The 20,111-nt window shown below is 44.6% G+C and overlaps 1 long non-coding RNA gene across 1 annotated transcript in view; it reads left to right on the top strand.

The window, feature by feature from the left end:
* Positions 1–738: 738 nt before the first annotated feature.
* The window catches only part of LOC150051343 (uncharacterized), a 33,487-nt gene continuing 14,114 nt past the window's right edge, over positions 739–20,111 (top strand). The window contains exons 1-2 of the long non-coding RNA XR_016538423.1: positions 739–909; positions 3,548–3,705. This is a non-coding gene — a long non-coding RNA (uncharacterized LOC150051343). The remainder of the gene's footprint in view (positions 910–3,547; positions 3,706–20,111) is intronic.

The following is a 20,111-nucleotide window of genomic DNA, read 5'->3' as shown; positions in this document are numbered from 1 at the left end:
TTTCAGAGATGATTTTCCTTGAAAATCCAACCAAAGTCCCTGCCAGTGCATCAGGGAAAGAAAAACTCATGCTCACATGGGCTTTCCAGTACATTCCTGTAATTACAGCTTGATTCTACAGGGTTATTATCAAGAAACCAATGTAATCAGTGTCAGGGAGATAAGAATGACTTGCATAAGCTACACAAAGTTTTAAAGCAAAGGCTTCCAGTGGTTGACAGGAATTGTTAGTCACCAGTGTAGACAAATGCCCAGGTGTTCGGGGTGAGAGAAAAAGAAGGAAATGAGAATGGAGAAAGAAGGAGAAAAGAGAAATCAAATGGCAGAGAGAGCAGTGACTTTGAAAGCAGAGCCCAAATATCAAGTGTTTGTAAGGATGGTAGAATATATAGACTGCTGGGATGTTGAAATGTATGTTTTCCCCCAAATTCCTACTCATTTCCAAGTGTTTGCATAGCTCACCCACCGTGTGCCAGGCGTTGTCTCAAGCACACTGCATATATTAACTCATTTAATTAAATTTCCATTGAGCTGCAGTTTCCAGATTTATAGGATTTTTCACCTGGAGACTTTTAGTTAAAAAAATTCGGTGTGATCACTCCTTACCCAAAGAAGCCCTTGGAACAGTGACAGAACCTTCTAGATTCCAACCCACACTCTCCCTGTTAGCACCTGTATCTGTGTAGCCTGCCCTCCCTTGTCCTGGAAAATGTAACCCTTTGTTTGCTTGAGGAACTGGGAATGAAAGAGGTTTAGTTCAGGACACCCTGGAACATGTGGGAAGCAAGAGACTTAGGTATGTTGGATGAAGGACCAGCAAGCTTAGGGAGAAGCTGCCAGCAAGTCAGTGGAAGCCATGTTTCCTAAGATCTACCATCAAAGCCAAAGGAGAGGCATCTGTCCAAACTGGTGAGATGGTCTGGCCTGCACTCTGACTCAGCCACACCTTCCACTTAACTCATCCCAAGGAAACACAGCTTGTGACAGAGGGCAAGAAACTTCAGATGAGCTCATGTGCTCAGGAGCTCTGGGTGGGAGGCAATCATCTCCTTTGACAGAGTATGTTAGATTAGCTTGGAAGAAAGACTCAATCTTCTGTGAATGCTACATAAACAAGCAACATGGTAGCTTTATTTGGACATGGTAGTCTGACTTATCCATCTTGAAGTTTCCTTTTGTTCACGTTTTCCCATTTGGTACCATTCCTGTATTGGGCGGTGCCAACCATGTACTGAGATGTGACAGTGACATTCCTGAAAGGTTGACATTCTTCCTTTTGTTATAGTGGTGAAAATGGATCCATGTGCTTGCATAGGGGTTATTCTAGGGAGGCCTGAAGCTGCAGGAAGAATTTCCAGGCAAAAATAAATCAGAAGCTTATTAGGAGAGAAGGATCAAAGTTTAGTTTGGGAGAACACATTCAGAGAGCCAGGGGTGGAATATGAACTGGAAATATTTCAGACTAATGACTTCAGAACCAGGAAATCAAGAACCCCATGTCACCCCAGGCAGTTCCTTGGAGAAGTGCTAGGAAGCCCTGCTCCTTCACTGAGCATGTTTGAATATTGTTCAAGGCTCAAAAGGCAGGACAGGTGAGGCTGCTTTTCTACCTTAGTATCCTTCTAAGAAGGGGTAAAGCATCAATGACAAAGTCCTGTGTTGTACCCACTGTGGTACAACTAGAGGATAGCGTTTTCCTAAACAAGTCTCCCAGGTGTGTGATAGTTTGTGGACCATGTGGACCACTTCTCAACAGCAGAGGGGGGGGGGTGGGGAAGAGGGAGAGGATGGTAAGAATACCAGCCCTACCGCTGTTGCAATCAACCAAGTGAGAAACAGGCCCTAACTGCCTACTTCCGTGGAATAGTCAGAGTTATGGCTTGAAGTTTCCGCTGCACAACCATGGCTTGAACATCGGGTTTCCAGTTAATGGCCCTTTTTTGAGAAGTGCTAAGAATTCCAGGAGGTGGAGCCTAGTAGGAGAAAGTAGGCTACTAGAGGCTTGTCTTTGGAATTATTCCTTTTTTTTTTTCTTTTAAATCTTTCCTCAGTTTCCTGGCTGTCATGATGTGAGCTGCTCTGTCAGTGCTTCCCACCATGGTGGAAACCTCTGAAACAGGGGTCAAATCAAATCTTTTCTCCCCGATGCTGCTTTAACAACAACACAACATAATCCAAACAGCAAGATATCAGAGACAGAGAAAGATGGCAGAGGGGCTGAAAAGTTTTGGCTCTGTGGCAGAGGAAAACGAGGGATGGCATTGAACAGATACTGTAGGAGGATCCCTAAGAGCTTTGACAGCCCTGGGTTGTTGGCATCCCACAGCTCTATCTTTGGATATTGAGGGCCATTTCTCAGTGGTCCACAGCGACACGGATATGGAGTGAGGCTGCTCTAAGTGGGAAGACAAGTAGCATCATTTTGAGTTATTGGCATGAAGTAGCCCTGACCAAATGGGCTTAGTTAGGGGAGAAAATGATATTGAGAGAGAACTCACACACGCTAAGGAAAGGTAGGAGTCCGGAGTGTCCAGAGATTGTGATGCGGTAAGAGAATGGGTGGAGAGAAAGACCTGAAAAGACAGGAGAACGTATCAGACACCTTGAGCTTCCAAATATCAGAGGTGGGATGATTTTGAATGATGACAGTGTCAGATGTGAGCAGAGGAGCACGTTACTGAGGAGCACAGGTCGTTAAAAAAACAACATTCAAATCGTGATCAAAGACTTGGAAAGCTTTAGTGCCTGCTGGACACTGGCCACCCCTGAAATGGTTGTAGGGGTTTAAGTGTGGAAAGATGCCACAAGATAGTCTGAGAACAAAGAAGCCAAGAACTAGAAGAGATGGCCCTTGAGTTAGAGAGGAAGGAAGATCCACCCAACTCCAAAGGTAGACATCTTGATATACACCATCTAATCCAAAGGCACAAACAGTAAAGGAGGACTATAGGATTCCTTGCCTGCTTTGTCCAGACCAGAACCTATGAAACTCTGCTTGTGAACAGCACAGGAGGGGGACAACCAAGTCATTTTCAGAGAGAAATGGAAACATCAACAAGAGCATCCATGACTTGCCCAAAATGACACCAACAAAGGGCTGACCTCAGTCTGTCACTTCATCTGGCTCTACCTTCCCCTCCATGGCTGCTTCTCTTGTAGTTAGCCTATTGAGTTGAAGCCCGGCCCCCATGGCCACCTTGCTGGGTACCCTCTTGGGATTTGGCATTTCAATTTGATACAGGGATGCAGAGGGGAATTTTCCTACTTGGCAGAGTGGTGTGAAACCAGGAGGCAATGTTTTTCCTGCATAGCAACAAGAGCTATCGGATCATGACTTCTTCCTTCTCACGTCCAGCTCTGTTGCTATTTGCAGCACTTCACAGTTCATTGTAATACCTTTTGCCTGGAGAGGGCCTTCTCAATGCAACAAGTCTAAAAAGTCTCTCAGGTTTTCATTTCTAAGGTAGATGTACCTGCTTCACTTTTCACTTCGACTTTGTTTTATAGTGAGCTATAAAACACCAACCGAATCTTTCTTCCATTCAAGGTCCTGGAAAACTCCATCCATTCCGAAAGGATGCGTGTTGAGGCTTCCATGACTGTGACAAGAATTCATTGGGCCCTTGTCTCTTACCAATATTTCCCTGAAATGCAGGCAACACAAATGGTTTAATCTTGGCTTTGCCACTGGCTGTGAAGTCTTAGGTAAGTCTGTAAACCTATCCAAATTCCTTATATGCAAATCAAGGGAAACAATGCTTTGATTGAGACAGAGGTTAAGTGTGCTTGCATGTAACTGGAATATAAGAGCTGATTAATTATGGAAAGGTTCTTGATCCATATTCCTGCCTATTTGGACAACTAACTATCCAGGGCCCAGGGCATGTATCTCTGAGAGGTTGTACCAATTACCAAGTGTCTCCTGAGCAGCTGGGATTTAATCACCAGAACCTCATAGATGGCTTGGGTATCGGTGTCAATAAATTGAAGCTGAGAAACTGTAAGACAGGGACCATGACTTCTGTCCCTATGCAGCAGGTTGGTTAAGAATTTGACAAGAAGTAGGATAGGAACATGATGGCAAGACATGAGCCTTTATCACGAAGAATTTTTGTTGTTAACATTCACATGTTATATTTCAAGTACTGGGCTTGTTGTGTTCAACTTGTACTAGCCCATTATATTTAGTAATAGTCCTGCCTCAAGGTTCTGAGGTATTTAGGATCCAGAAGAAAAGAAATTCTGGATAAAACAGCTGAAAAAGTTCTTCTTGGAGATGGGCACAGCTCTGTGAGAGGCAGACAACAGGAGGACTGAAGTTTGAGGCTAGCTCTCGAAACATAAGCTTATAAGACCTCTTTTCCACTCAACACTGAGTACACAGGTGCACGCCTGCCATCTTGGCCTGCAAAGAAGTTTACAAGACTCTGTCTCCACAGAGGACAGCAGGCTGAGGTGGTGTATGCCTATGATTTCAGCAATGAGGAGAAGCCTCATAATCAATGGATTATTGGTGCAGGTGTACAACTTGGCAGGAAGGAAGACCCTATCGTAAAAACTAGCCCCAAACAGGAACTTAGTATAGGATTTTGATGGTTTAAGTCATAGTGGCTGTTTTTTGACATTGAGAAAAATTGGAAAGAATTTCAGAGAAAGTCACCCAGAGTCTTCTGACCCATTTCAGCTGCTAAATCAATCCATCTTAATCAGGGACCATCTAATTTCAGACTCTTGCTTCATGCCATTATTAAATTAAATTGTTTTATTTTAAAATTTCATAGATATCATTTCTCCAACTTCTTTTGATTTGTTTTTTTTGTTTGTTTGTTTTTGTGTTTTTTTACAGGTAGCTGGCAGCAGCATCATGGGCCAATCTCAAAGTGTGAATGTGGGGTTTGTTTCTGTGTTTCCATTATATCATTGCCATTGTGCTCTTTTATGTTTTAAATTTGATTTGTATTTTTTTGTTTATGTGGGATCGAGGAATTGAACCTAAGGCCTCATGCATGCTAGTCAAGCACGCTACCACGAAGCCACATTCCCAGCCCCACAGTGCTCTTTGATATAGCAATGCCTTAGGACATGGAAGCAGGTAGACCTATTTCTTAAGGTTTATCTATAAAATTTGCTGGAGTGCTTGGTCTGGTCTTTCCCCCCCCCAACCACCCCCTCTTTTAAGTAAACTCAAGCATTCCACAAGATTGTTGTGTTCCTGGCAATGTGGGAGGCAGAAAATGAGCCTGGTAGTTTCGTGTTTGATTGTCCAGATTCAACGTGGAGTTAGGTCCCAGGGCCAACGTAACAACATGATCTGAGCCACTGCACTAGTCCCCACCTGGCACTGTGCTTGTGGGTCCTCTGGCGTTTGCAATGCACAGCTTACATTGTTCCCTCTCTGGGTGACTTTGATGGAGAAAGTTACTGAGACAGCTTTCATGATGGCTGCCTCTCTTCCTTTCTCTGGTGGATCTATTGCCTGTCCAGCCTCACCTAGGGGAAAGGGGATTGTGGTGTGTATAGTGAAAACTATTTATCTAGCCAGTCGTGCATATTGGATGGATAGAAGTTTGTATGAGATATTCAGGAGTTTTTGTGACTTTGTGTGTGTGTGTGTGTGTGTGTGTGTGTGTGTGTGTGTGTGTGTGTGTGTATACATGTGCACACACCTGTGTTCCATATAGATGCAGCAGTTCAACTTGTGGTCTTCAAGTTCATGTGTTGACATATTTTACCACACATTTTTCACACACTGCCTACCCGAGGAGAGCCAGTCCATCCAGTAGCCACTGGCCTCCTTCTTTTCTTTCCCCAGCAGTGACCCTATAAAGAGTAAATGTAGTGATCAGACAGCAAGACCTTGAGTGCCTCTGGTAACCCTCTTAGAAAAAGTAGTTTGTCTGTAATTTGGAAAAACTGGGTCTCTCCAAAGGGAACTCTTCCTGTGAAGTCACTGTTACTTCTGTCCAGTGGGCTGACAGGACAGACTGGGCAGGTGGGAGAGACTGAGAGCCACTTTGCTTGTGTGGACAGGGTGGTTTGAGCAAGGCAACCTGGAGGGAAGATAGAAGCAAAGTCTTGGCTAGAATCAGCTGGCAAAGGGAAGGGTCGATCGGTGCCTGGAGCACAAGTATCTCTACATAAAGCTTTCACCAAGACAATCCTCTTGGTGGACTTCCATTGAGTCCAAGCTCTGCAGGAAAAGAGGTGCTAGGTGTCTCTTGCACCCCCCCTCTCACTGATGTAGTTTCACAGTTGAATATGGAGTTTCCAGTTCAATCATAACCTGCCTCCAAGCCTTGAGAGAATCTGAGTATCCAGCTCCCTCTTGGCTGCTATGATGCCATTTTGATGTGTCTATATCATCTGTATCATGTTGCCTTACCAAGTCTTCTTTTTTTAATGTTGGGTTTTTGTTTTCAACACCTTGGCATTCTGTAAAAATTGCAAATATCATGCAAAGACTATTTTTGCATGAGACATTTGAAACTAAGTTGACAACATGACAGACCATTGCTATGAAAACATTTGTGTGGAGTTTCTGCCAGTGGCCTAGCTTCCATTCTACCCAAACTTGGCATTGGCAATGGCAACCTAGAGGTCTGCACAGACATTTTAGGGACATTCTGCTCTCTAAGAAGATCACGTCTTTTCAATTTTTACAGTAGTGCTTTTTTTTTAAAATAGAGGTGGAACTCATTCTCTCTTACACTGTGTCCTACCCATCTCCCATGATACTGAGAATTGAACTCTGGGCCTTGAACTTAGTAGGCAAGCACTGAATCACTTGAATCATGCCCTCAATCCTTTTGCTTTTAGAATATTTTTCAGATAGGCGGTCACACTAGCTTTTGGCTAAGCTGGCCTCAAATCACAATCATCCTATCTCATATGTTTTTCATGTCTTTTCACATCCCCTGAAGCATGAAAAGTCTCTGTCTCCCCTTGACTTTCATGACATCAGCAATTTCAGAAACTTGCAACCTAGCTCTTCGTAGACCATCTCTTAGGTTTTCTTTGTCTGACAATCCTTAAAGAGTAGATGTAGATGGTTCATCTTTGGTGGAGAGGGTGATAGACATCATACGACGTTCCTCTGTCCTGATGTGCGGTTATAGCTCCGAGTCTGTGGAAAGTTGTCTCTGGTCACATTTCTCATGGAGGGTCAATCCTTTACTCTGTGTAATGAATAAGAACTTTTGGGGGTTGGGTTTTGACGTTGCTTTGGGGCTATGACTATTCTGTTCCTCATTAAGTTTCTAGCATATTTATATCAGTAGATGGATCCATGGATGGCTGTTGTACTTACTTGTCATAAACAATCAGTGTGTTGTATGTTTTATTGCTCAAATTACCCCAGATTGGAAAGGGGAGCACTTTTGAGCATACTGACTTATCCTTTACAGAGATCTTTGAGTATCTCCTTGATTTGTGAAGCAATACAATAGTTCAAGCTCATTTCTTATTCTCTGTGGTCCAATTCTGAAATCGGCCATTCCTCTAAGGAGTGTCAGCTCTGGATTTTTCCTATAGCAGATCTGGGAACTAAGTGTGTTCACCGGCTACAGAGGTGTTACTCTCAATAGAACTGTGTACATAGATTTACTTGGACTGACACACAACATGCACACCTGCTGATATAGTGTGTCTTCCACTCTATCCACAGAGGAGGGGCCCTTGGTCACCACTGGACAGTGTGTGATTGGCCTGCTAAAGCAAAGGATCACCTCAGTCCACCTGCAGACCAAGTTCTACTCTGTACCCCATGAAAGTCTCCCCTTCATGCTCAGGCATTACCTGATAGACATTCAGGCAAGGCCTACTGTCTGTGCTGTTATCTGGGGCATTTGGAGAGGGAGAAAGAGAAGGTATATCTAGGGGGTGTCATACAGGCTGGGGAGAAATCTAGCCGTTTCATCCCTCACATGACAAATGACAGCTGTGAACATTAGGTTTGTATATAAGTCCCTCTATGGGCCACTTCCTCTCCTTCCTCTTCCTCCTCCTCCTCCTCCTCCTCCTCCTCCTCCTCCTCCTCCTCCTCTTCCTCCTCCTCCTCCTCCTTCTTCTGGCATGAATTTGGCTTGGGAGGATGGGGAAGGCTTACTTTCTTCTATGAGTCACAGGAGAAAAAGAACACGGGTCTCTGGGGGCTTCTAAATGTCAGAGCCAGAGGACTCAGCAATGTCCACAGGACAGGGGTTTCCACCTCTACCCTGCTCAGTCCTTTTGCTGCTCCAAGATTCTTGGGCCATGTAAACCCTTCCCCAGGGAACACAAGAGGCTGGTCATAACTAGTTACAATGAAAATTAATTAATTAGCTTTGTGGTAATGTCAACACTGCCGCCGCTGCTGCTTCTTCCTCTTCTTCTTCTACTTCCTCCTCCTTCTCTCCCTCCTCCTCCTCCTCCTCCTTCTCTTCCTCCTCCTCCTCCTCCTCCTCCTCCTCCTCCTCCTCCTCCTCCTCTTCTTCTTCTTCTTTTTCTTCTTCTTCTTCTTCTTCTTCTTCTTCTTCTTCTTCTTCTTCTTCTTCTTCTTCTTCTTCTTCTTCTTCTTCTTCCTTTCTGAAATGGTGTGTCAGCATCTTGTTAATTAAATTTGCAATTGCAACAGAACTGCCATGAGTGGATTTCTGGGGACTCTTCTTCCTGGGGTGATGGGAGGGGGTTGGCAGAAAGGTGATTCAGCAAGCAGATGGGCTCTCATCTTGTCTGGTGCCAACGCCTCTCTTACTGGAAGAAAGTTGAGAAGGGCTGCATTCCTTAAAAGCCTATACCTTAGTATATCTAGCCACCCCCCCCATTTTTTAACATAAAGAATGTTTGGTTAAATTTAAATTTCTGAGAAATAACCAGTAATTTCTCATTTTAGCATAAGTATGTCCCCCAAATTGCAAAAGGCATACTTTTACCAAGCCCTGGTCATTTCCCCACAATTTCCTACTAAGCAGTGTGGCTTGTATTTTCTCTGTAGCCCCACATGTATTTGTAACTTTTGACTCACAGCTCCAGGAAAGAGAGCTTTCTCCTCTCAAATCAGATGGTTCTGTAATTAGTGACTTAGCTTTGGGGATTATCTTTATTATTTTGGTCAACTCTCCTTATTTCCACACTCTCTAAAGACTTCACAGTTGAATCTTAGTAACCCAGAATGACTATTGTGTATGCATGGATGTCTTCATCCTTTAAGTGTAGGGTCCACCATGCATCAGGGGTTGTGTGGGAAGTTAGAGACATGAAAAGAAATATAACACAGGCCTTGACCTCAAGGAACTTATTGCTAGGGACGGCGGGGGTCTAATGGCCTACCATCTGGTTTTGTAAATAAAACTTTATTGGAACGTAGCCACACCTATTTGTTGACACAGTGGTTATGGCTGCTTTTAGCCACAGTGGTTGAGCTGAGTGCTTGTGACAGAAACCGTGTGGCCTGATGCCTAAAATATTTACTTTCTGTCCCTTGACATCTAACTTCACTGACCTCTGACACAGAAGAGGGACTAGTCAACAACGTGAATAATAGACTGAGAAAGACGAGGTGGAAACACAGAGAGGGGGGGCCCGAGTCGTCATCCTTTGGCTCAGTCTATCTGAGTTGATGCTGGCCCTGAGTTTGTAAAGACTGGACACAAGGTGGACATGAGAGAGGGGCTTGTGTTCAGAGCAGAAGCTACCGAAAAGAGCACTCTCCTACCTACACATTTGGAGGGGCTCAACGTTCCCATTTCACTCAATCAACACCCCGTCCCTTCTATCATATACACACAAGGACTTGAAATTGGGATGCGTCTTTTATTCAGGAATCATTGAAGGAGGAGCTTAATTCAACAGCCCAAGACTGGGAGAAGGAAGTTAGAAGGGCCAAGACTACAAATGAGAGTGAGCCCCTGTCCTTCCTCAGAGGCAGTCCCCATTCTCAGGGTCCTCCATGCTTCCTGCATGAGACACTTGTCTATGAAACTAATGGCACTCAGGCTCCTGGCATAGCTCACAGTAAGGTGTGACTGTTTCCTCTGAGGGCCACCTGACAATGCCTGAGGAATTATTTAGTTCTTTCAACCCCGCCCCCCTCCCAAGAGGCTGTACACATACTTCTATTTGGATACCATTCTAGAAATGACACAGCTGTGGTGACAGCAGCTCAGTGGCTGCTGGAGGGGTAGGGTGGGATGAGGGCTGCAGATAGACTGTACAAGGACGCAGGAACTTACTAGAGTAAGAGTTTCATACCACAAATGTAGGGCCAGTCATCCAATCCACGTGTAAAAACTCATTGAATTGTATGCGTAAGGTGATGTTGTATGTAAATTGTATCTCAACAAAGCCATTTTGAAAAATCCACCTGAGACCAGCCTCCCTCAGTACGCGATTTCTGTCCCTTCCTGATCCAAAACTCTGCAGCACTCTTTTCCCACCTCTATTGTTACAACTCAATCACAACCACGACTAGCTATATTTACATGTTATTCTTCATTTTGCGTGTATGTGCCGGTACTTGGTCTTGAACTCATGGCCTGGATGATGTCCCTTAGCTTTTGAAACAGACTTTGAAGGTAAATTCATATTCATGGTTATATATTTTTCCTGAACGGTGTGTGGGTAAGCATGCCATCCTGTGTATTCTGCCTAGGCAGGGAGAAGGCTAACCAGATCTGTCCTGGGCCACCATCATTTTGAGGATCTTTTGGAGATGTTTGACTTTGATCTCGGTTGAATCATTTGAAGGAAGGTGACAGCCATTGATTCAAGCCCCTTCGAGTTCTGACTGGCTTGCTTCTGTGTCTGGAGCCACAGAACCTGCCCATCCTGCCCATCAGGTCCACTTCTACCCCAGCCCATGTCCACTCCTCATAGCACTTGGCTTCCCCCCCTCCCTTCCTTCCCGGCCATCCTTGTGCTCTCCAGATGGCACGCCTATTTTTCCCCTCTATTCTTTCAAGGCGGCAGTAACACCTGCCTTTTTGCTGGCACTTAAAGGAGACATGATTTCCTGGGAAATCAAACCAGGAAGCACTTAACGTTTGCTCTGCCCATGGCCAGGCAGTGTTCCTAAAACTAGCTCTGTCTCTGCCTTCTCCTCAGCTCCTCAGAAGTGGAAGGATCCAGTCTGGGAGCCAAGCCCTGTGGAATGGCTGGACTTCTATCTTCATGGCCTATACTGTCTGTTGAAGCCAGAAGGCTCTCCTCTAAGCCTGCAGGCTCCTTGCTGTCTGACCCCAGCCATGTATTCTTGCTTTGAATTACAAATCAAACTGGAAGCCAAGCGCTAGCCCGATGCATCACAGCCCTCACTGAGGAATAAACTGAGCTGCCAGCCAGCAGAACTTGGCGATGAAAACCCGTGGATGTCTGAGAAGCAGTACTTTTGTACCAAGGCAATTGTGCATGTTCGCATGCACATGTGCATGCAAACAGCTTCTTTTTGTATGGAAGCCGTGCATGTCTCTGCACGCTTTCCTCCTTCGGGATGAGGAGGTCTGGTTGGTGACGGCGTTGGGATGCATGGCTGTGTGGTGTGGCACAGAACTGGTGATTGAGCCAGCTTCCTTTAAGGGCAGATTGCTGTCATTGGTCCAGCCCCCTTTGAATTCTGACTCTCCTGGTTCTGTGTCTAGAGCTACAGAATGTGCTATACACACACCCTACAGTTTGGCATTTCCTGGAAAACATTCCTCTTGGGATATCTCAGGGCCTTCTCCTTGCCTCAGGACTGGGGATGTGGAATGTGAGTGCAATGTTCCAGTTTGGTGATTTTGGAGTTGCAGGTCTTGGAAACCCAGAAGCAGGAAACGAAAGAGATGCTCATTCTTTGATTGCATTCATCTACTCATTCATTCATGGTTCCCTCAAAATGCCTTCTGTGAGACACATTGCTTCTTTTTTTTCCCCGTTCTCCATAGTCCTGAGAGATTGTGGTTGGTAGAAAAGTCCTGGGGTAGTCATGAGGAGATTAGGCCTGAGCAGACACTTGCTAACTCTTCAGGTGACTTCACCCATGGTGTTTCCTCTCCCAGGGCTGCCTTGTGTCTCCCCTGAGCGTCCTTCCACTCCAGGAAAGTCTGAGTGGGTAGAGTCAGCATCTACATTGTACTCCTTTTGGGCTCATCCTCAAGTTCACCCTCTTCTTTATCTTCTCATCCCCTTAAGCTGAGGGATAGATGAACAGATGAGGGAGACAGAGAGAAAACCGAGCCAGCAAAATCCCTCCAACTCTGAAGATTTCCTACCTCAAGTGGGAAATAAATCATCAGGTTTCAACTTGACCAGAGCAGAGCAGAACAGAATGCTAATGCTACTTCTTTGCCTTTTGAACCCGACTGGGTGTTCTCTGTCTAGTCAGAGATGTGTCTCAGGACAGAGACTGTCTTAGGTATACATCACCATGGCAACATTTAGGCAAACTGGTTTGGAGGCCCTGTGGTGGATATTATGGGGTAGTTGCCTTTCTTCTTTTCTTTCCTCTCCTAACACCAGTCTAAGTTAAAGGACAGCTGAGCTGGTTGAATGTCCCCTATGGTTTTGATTTCAATAAAGTGATTCTTTACTTTTGGATATGTTCAACTGAGCAATAGTAAGCTAAAGGTAAACTGAGTAAGTTAAAGGTAAACTGAGGTTCTTGAGTTTTCATGGATAGCCAGAGCACGTGACTCATGAGTCCTGTTGAACAGTAATGTTGTTGGTAGATGGAAGACAGGGATACACACATGTGTGTGACCGTGTGTGTGACCAGCATATGTGTGTGGGGGGGGTAGGGATGACTCCAATCAGAATATCCATGTTCTCCTGTCAGATGCTTCTGTGTGCCCTACACAGTCTTATGCAATGTCTGTCCCCCGCCCATAGTCATATCCGATGCAAATCAAGTTTTCTTCATCTGCTTAGACTTTGTGTCGCTGTCTCTTGAATTCCTGAATTCTTGAATTCACATGCCAGTAGTATCTGGGAAAACCAAAATGAGCTTCCTCCAGAGGGGCCCAGTGCAGAGCCTGAGACACCCTTAGCTCTTACCCCTTCTGGATGTTTGTGTGAGTGACCGTGACCATCAAAAGCCAATATGTAAAACAATGAGGTGTCAGGTGGGGGACTCTTGTTTCCTTGGCTCTTGTATTTTTTGCCAGTCCTGTGCCTGAGCTCAGGGCCTGAGCACTGTTAATGGGTTTTGATCAAGGCTAGAACTCTACCACCTGAACCACAGCACCACTTCTGACTTTATCTGTGTATGTGGTACCAAGGAATTGAACCTGGGTCTTCATGCATGCTAGGCAAGCATTCTACCACTAGGCCCATTTTTTTTTTTATTGCTTTCCTGACTGGGGCTTTTTGGTTGTGTCCTTGAAACATCAAGGTCACCTCTATGCAGACTGACTCCTTAAACGTTGGTGCAAGAGTTTCAGGGTTTCTTCTTTTTACAGAGGGGTCACAATGTTGCAATTCTAACTGCTAGGGTTCTGTGAGCTGCACAAAAGTGGGGGTATTGGGATCTGGGTCCCAAAATGATGACCAGTGGAAGCTGATGGAGCCAGTCCTTATTGTACTTCCTCCTATCATTCCTTTGAGGGTAAGCTTGTGAGCTAGAAATGCTAGTCCTTTTATTGAATAGAATCAAAATAGGATTTTCACCTCTAAGCTACAGCTTCTATAGCTGTGTATCTTAGCTTTGCAATGGAAGGTGCATCTAGAAATACCACGTGTTTATGGAAAAATTGAAGTTGGGGGTTTTAAAAAATACATTTGTAGAATTCACCTCCAGAAACCTCTGGTGATTCTCCATTCTTCAGCTATTCAGATTTTTCTACCTTTGGCTGGCTTGGGAAACATCGTCTTGAGTTTGGAAAATATCAGAGTTCAAAAAAAAAAGAATGTTGGCATCTTCCAAGGTCTCTCTTTTTGAGATCTGCTTAGCAAGTTTGGCCCGAGTGGCCATCCTTTCTCTCAGTCTCTCCTTTTGTTACTGAGGTCACATTTCTTGTTTAGAAATGAAATATCCTGGCCAGAGATCCTTCTCTATTCATTTATGCATTTCTGTTTTAGAAGTTTCTATGGCACAGCAACCTATAAGAAACCAAGACACCTCCAAAGCAGTATTTTGACCCCCTACTTCTGAAAACTCACTTGCTATTCAGCTACAGTGTCAGCAGCTTCCACAAGAGGCTGTGTGAACCTAATGTGAAAACAGCTGCATGTACATATGTGTGGACCCATACATCCAACTGCATGCATGCATGGTTCATTCCAGAGGTGGAATGAATCCATTCTACCCCAGAGCACCTTGTGACTCCAGTTTTGAGTCCATGTGGAGATCAAAGGACTCTTTGTGGAAGGAGCCAGTGACTTTTCCTATCTGGTCTTTTCTCAGACTCTCACCACTCTTGGTCAGACTGCAGTGCAGTCTTGGAAGCCTAAAGTCGGCTCTTGTCTACTTCAGTTCTTAGGGATAGCAGAGTAAATCAAATGGCAGAGAGAGAGAGAGAGAGAGAGAGAGAGAGAGAGAGAGAGAGAGAGAGAGAGAGAGAGAGAGAAGCCCAGGGTGAGGGTCCCCAGGGGTGTGTTGTGAGGATTGTACTGAAAGAGGGAAGATATGGATCCAAGCACACACTGTGGTGTAGTCTTCCAGCTGGACTGAGTTCCTGCTAGTTTCTCTGGGCAGAGGGCAGACCCACGGTCAGATAAAAAGTCACTCATCACCCTGTGAGCAGCCGCTGGGCAAGTAGCCAGCCTGGGAGAACAATAACTTCCTCGCTTTTAAATTTGATTATTAGTTCATAGTTATTGGAAGCCTGTGATGCATTTAGCCTTGTAGCCAGTGTGTAAGAGAAGGGGTCTGATGGGAATAATTTTTTCCTATTAGCCTTTCCCATTTTTCATCAAGCAAGTCAGCGTGTCACTAGTTAAGGGATGTTGAGCCAAACCTCATCCCGTAGCTACTAAATGATGCTTTCTGTCCTCTCAGCCTCTCGTCTTGGCTCCCAGACCCAACTGGCCTTTTGCACAATGCCCTCCCCTAGTCTCATCTTTCAATGAGGTGAAATGTCCTAGTTGACTTAAACAAACCACTCAAATTTACAAATTTTTTTTGTATGTATGCAGTGGGACTGGGACTTTAACTCAGGGCCTAGTCATTATTTCCTAGCTTTTTTTTTTCTTGGTCCAAGGTTGGTCTGTATGCATTTGAGCCACTACTCCACTTGTAGCTTTTTTTTCTGGTTAATTGAGCTAAGAGTCTCATGGACTTCTCTGCTTGAGCTGGCTTTGAACTGTGATCCTTAGATCTCCTATCTCAGGTCTCAGCTTCTTGAGTAGCTAGGATTGCAGGAGTGAGCCACTGGTTCCCAGATCAATGTGTTATTTCATCCAGTTTTAGGGATAAAGTAATAGGAGAATGTTAGAATTGGGTATTTGTTCTTAGTGTTTACTGAGTGATAGCTGCTCACTGGACTCAGTGCTTTGTAAGTTTCTTCTCCTAGTTCTCATATCCCCCTTAAGATATAGGCTGTTATGGGTTCCATTTACAAACTTGGAAACTGAGGCTGAAACCATTACAGGAAATGCCAAGGCCTGAGGCGTCAGGATCTAGGTCTTCCCATGAGGGTTGTGGGAGGAGGGAGTCTGCAAGCTGTGTCTGTGGCTTTGAACCCCGGTCAGAGCTCTACGCTCTCAGAAGTCCAGAGCCAGGAGACAATGACTCAGGGACATCTCTGTTGTCTTTCCAGAGGAGGACTGGGAACTGAAGACAAAGCTCAGGTTGGGAGAAATGTTCCTAATTAGAGGTCTCATACATAGAGATTCTTGAAGCTTCAAGTATCCATTTAAGAATACATGCTTATGCTTGACTTGGCTCCTGACACCAACCTATAGTTGTCTTATTTTCAAACTGCACTTTTGAACAGTGCCTTTAAAAACCAAGTTGCTATGGGTAAGATCAGCTTAGATGCTCCTAAGAGTGTAATAGCTTGACCGTCTGCCTCAACAACATGGTGGTCTGTCTACAAGGATGACAACGTCAGCCCAAAGGGAGCCCAGGTTGGGGCCCTCTTCGAGGAGTATGGGTTTGGTGCTACCTCTAAGGGGGTATTGTTTCAGCTCTTCTATTTTGCCTATTAGATAAGAGTTGGATGAAATGATTTGGACATGAGTAAGTGTTCTGAGGGGCAGGGGGAAGGGAGATTACACATGAAGCCAAGATTTTTGCAATGCATTGCTGTTTTTCCTCCTGGGGATACAGTGGGCTGTGGTTAAGAGCCAGGTGCAGAGAAGTTTATAGACTGCCAGTAGCAGGAAGCCAAGAGCAGAGGGAGTTGATGGCAACGGGTAATATCATCTTGGGGGTATTTTATGGGTAGCTCAAGGTCTTCCCTGAGAATGTCAAAGTCAAACATAATTAAGTCAAGTTTGCAAATAAATCACCCTGGCTCCCGAATATACCTATCATACAAAGAGATTAAACAAACACGTTGCTAGGGGCCGGGAGTGTGGTCTAGTGACAGAGTGCTTGGCTAGGATGTATAAAGCCCTGGATTCAATTCCTTGGCATCACATACACAGAAAAAGCTGGTAGTGGTGCTGTGGCTCAAGTGGTAGAGCACTAATTAGCCTTGAAAAAGTTCAAGGACAGTGCCCAGGCCATAAGTTCGAGCCACAGAACTGACAAAATAGCAACAGCAGCAGCAGCAACAACAACAACAAAACATGCTGCTAGGTCCTGGGTTAGTACTAGACATTCAGTGGGGTCATTTTAGAAGAGGAAGTTAGATCATAGTACAGACATTTCTCCTTCTTTTATTTTTTATTTTTGGTCAGTTTTGGGGCTTGAACTCAGGGTGTGGGTGCTATCCCTGAGCTCTTTTTTATTTTTTTTTGCCCAAGGCTAGCACTCTACCACTTGGAGCCACAGTGAGCCACTTCTGGTTTTCTGGTGGTTAATTGAAGATAAGAGTCTCACAGATTTTCCTGCCCCGGGTGGCTTCTAACCATGATCCTCATATCACAGTCTACTGAGTAGCTAGGATTACAGGTGTGAGCTACTAGTGCCAAGCTAAATTTTCTTATTTTTCTTTCAGAAGGAGGAATGAATACTGAATTAAGATAGTCATGATATGATCCAGAGGGAATAATGAGTGCCCAAAAGGATATTTCTAAGTGATCCCATCCAAAAACTTTCGGGTAAGATACAAATATCATCAGACGGAATCCAGAACATAAACAAAGCTAGGCCCTAGATGTTCTGAGTCTGTGGTATGCTAGCCAAGAAGTCCTTTCTCCTCCAGTAGGGAGTTTTAGCCATATGCAGAATTGACCCAGATGGAGTAGTTTGTACCAATAGCCATCAACCCAGCCAAGACCACTCTGGAAGACATTTTTGGCCATGCATCTAGGACTACCATTGCTAGACTTCTGGACATCTAGGTGTATTGGCTCTGATGGACTAAGCTCTAAATTGGCTGAAGCTGTGACAAGACAGGCCTGCCTTTTGCAAACATTTCATTAGGTGGGTCCTTAGTGAACCCTGGACCTAGTGTCTGAATCCCTTCTCCATGACATAATAGTGGTTTAGCTTATCATGCTTCCTATGGATTCCTTCCACCATACCTAAGAGGAACTGCTACAAAGAATAAATATGTGGCCACCAATATGCAAAGTCTGAGCCTTTTCTCCCAGATACACTGTCTCTCTAAGTCATACCTTGGGGTGGGAGGCATTCCCGATGTCTTGGGCTGGTCAGCAGTGTCCAATGTAAGAAAAGTTACAGAACTCTTGGGACATTATTTTTCTCATTGATAAGAGTGTGGCTGTTATAGTTAATGTTCCTCACGTGTACACTTGCAAGCTCTTTCTATGTTTTCCTTTAAGTGGTCTGACCAAACTGAGAGACTGCTGGGTAGTTTCTGGTTATCTTACAGACTGCCAGTCGTAGAAGCCAAGAGCCAAGGGCATTAATATCAACAGTTTCTTCTAGGAGGTTTCTCTTTTTTGTTTTTATTTTCTCCTTCCTTCCTTCCTTCCTTCCTTCCTTCCTTTCTTCCTTCCTTCCTTCCTTCCTTCCTTCTTTCCTTCCTTCCTTCCTTCCTTCCTTCTTTCCCTCCTTCCTTCAATGTGTATGTTGGTACTGGAGCTTGACCTTAGGGCCTAGATAATCTTTTTTAGCTTTTTCATTCCAGGCTAGCACTCTATTGCTTGAGCCACAGTTGTATTTCTGGCTCTTTTTTATTTTTAATGAATTGGAGATAAGAGTTCCATAGACTGTCTTGCGAAGTCTGGCTATGAATTGTGATCCTTAGATCTCAGCCTCCTGACAAGCTAGGACTGCAGGTGTGAGGCACCCATGTCTGATTTCTTGTAGGATATTTCGTAGATGACTCATGGATTCTTGTGAGCATGTCAAGGTCAAATGTAATTAAGTCAGATTTGCAAATACATCACCCTGGATCCAGAAAAGAGAGTCAAATAAACCCATTGCTAGGTCCATTTTTTTTGGCCCTTTTTAAACCCCAGGTTGGACAGTATCAATTAGCTCAGTTACCCTTGGCCTTCTTGTTGGGTTAAGCAGTGAGGGTGTGGGGAAGGAAGTGAGCAGAGGGTAATTCTCTTGCATGACCTTAGGCTTGCTGCATCCCTCACTGAGCTCACAGGTGCTGTTGAGATGCATCTCACTTCTGTTTCTTCTGATGGAAGGGTAATGATGGATCTTACTGTTTCTAGTTCTGCTGTGCTGTGTGTCTCTGCCAGAATTCTGATCTACACATTTAGTTAATCGACAGGCTATTTATTTTACAGACAATGTTAGGGAGGTGAGATTCCACATTTAATATGAGGTAGAATAGGAATTCCAACCCAGTTTTGTCTGATCTCAGAGCTTCACGATGGGTACCTGCATTTTGTCACATCAGCAAGGCTTCTTATTAGACTGGATATCTCTGGAGTCCTTCCCCATCACTTTCTGTCCCTCTAGGAAGTGACAATGCATAAATCTGTCTGTCTCCTATCCTCTCGTTGTTGGGTGTGAGTTTATACTATGTGGATCAGGCAAACCACATGGAAGTGTGATCTCAAGGGGACACTTTTGTCCTGGCTTCGGGATCCCTATTCCCTTCATCTGAGGGACACAGCAAGTGGGGTTTTCGCATAAGACAGAAAGGTTGTACAGGAGGTGAAGATGGTCGGGTCACATACCATTCTAGACTTCTTCAGAGCAGAGTCCTAAATGATGAAGGTGCATGTGATCTAAAGACGGTCAAGTGCTTACCTGGCTTCTTGCATTTTCTCCATGTTCTCTTCCACCGATGCCAAACTTGCTTGGCTAAGATACCTGACGTGCAGTTGGTGGGCCACGTTGTGTAGGACCACGGATGGTCATTTGATTGAAATCACTAAGTGAACAGCGGACCATGTTTATAAAAACCAGTTGATCGTCTCTTGACTTTCATCTTTCAGAACAGAGTAAGGTCAAGGCTGAGAGAAGAAAAGACTGGGAAAGGAATAATGCTGGGGGAAAATCATAGCTAGTAATAGTACCATTATGAATGGACAGTAGATACTACACATCTCTCAAATAAGATATGTATATTTGCCAATACTGTGGTTTGAATTCACGGCCTCTTGGTCTTGTTTGGCTCTTTCAAAGTTCAAGCTTTGTTCTACATTTGAGCCACCCCTCCACATCTAGCCTTTTGCTGCTTAATTGGAGATTTAACTAGCAAACATCTCACGGATTTTTCTGTCCTTCAAACCACGATCCTCAGATCTCACTCTCTTCTGATTAGCGAGGATTACAAGCATGAATCACCAGTGCCCGGCAGTCATTTCATCATCACCACTCTGAAGCTGAAAGATGATCCCTGATTTACAGGAGAGGATATCAAGGCTCAAAGAGATAATGCTGTCACACCCAAATTTACCTTTCTGGTAAAGTGTCGCGGATCTCAACACTCTGGTGATTTATCTCAAACTCTAGGATGGATGCTCAGCATGTATAGGCTGTGAACCCTATCTTGTGGGCATGATCTTGATGGTACCCCAATATCCTGCCACACCCATAACCTCACCACCCAAGGAATTTTTTCTTTCTCCCAGTGTTCCCTTCTTGCCTGGTTCCCCCCTTCTCAGACGTTGCTCGCTTG

The sequence above is a fragment of the Megascapheus bottae genome, chromosome 17, assembly GCF_031878675.1.
Source record: "Megascapheus bottae isolate mThoBot1 chromosome 17, mThoBot2.hap1, whole genome shotgun sequence".
Classification (NCBI taxonomy): Eukaryota; Metazoa; Chordata; class Mammalia; order Rodentia; family Geomyidae; genus Megascapheus; species Megascapheus bottae.
This window is presented reverse-complemented; position numbering and strand designations above follow the sequence as displayed.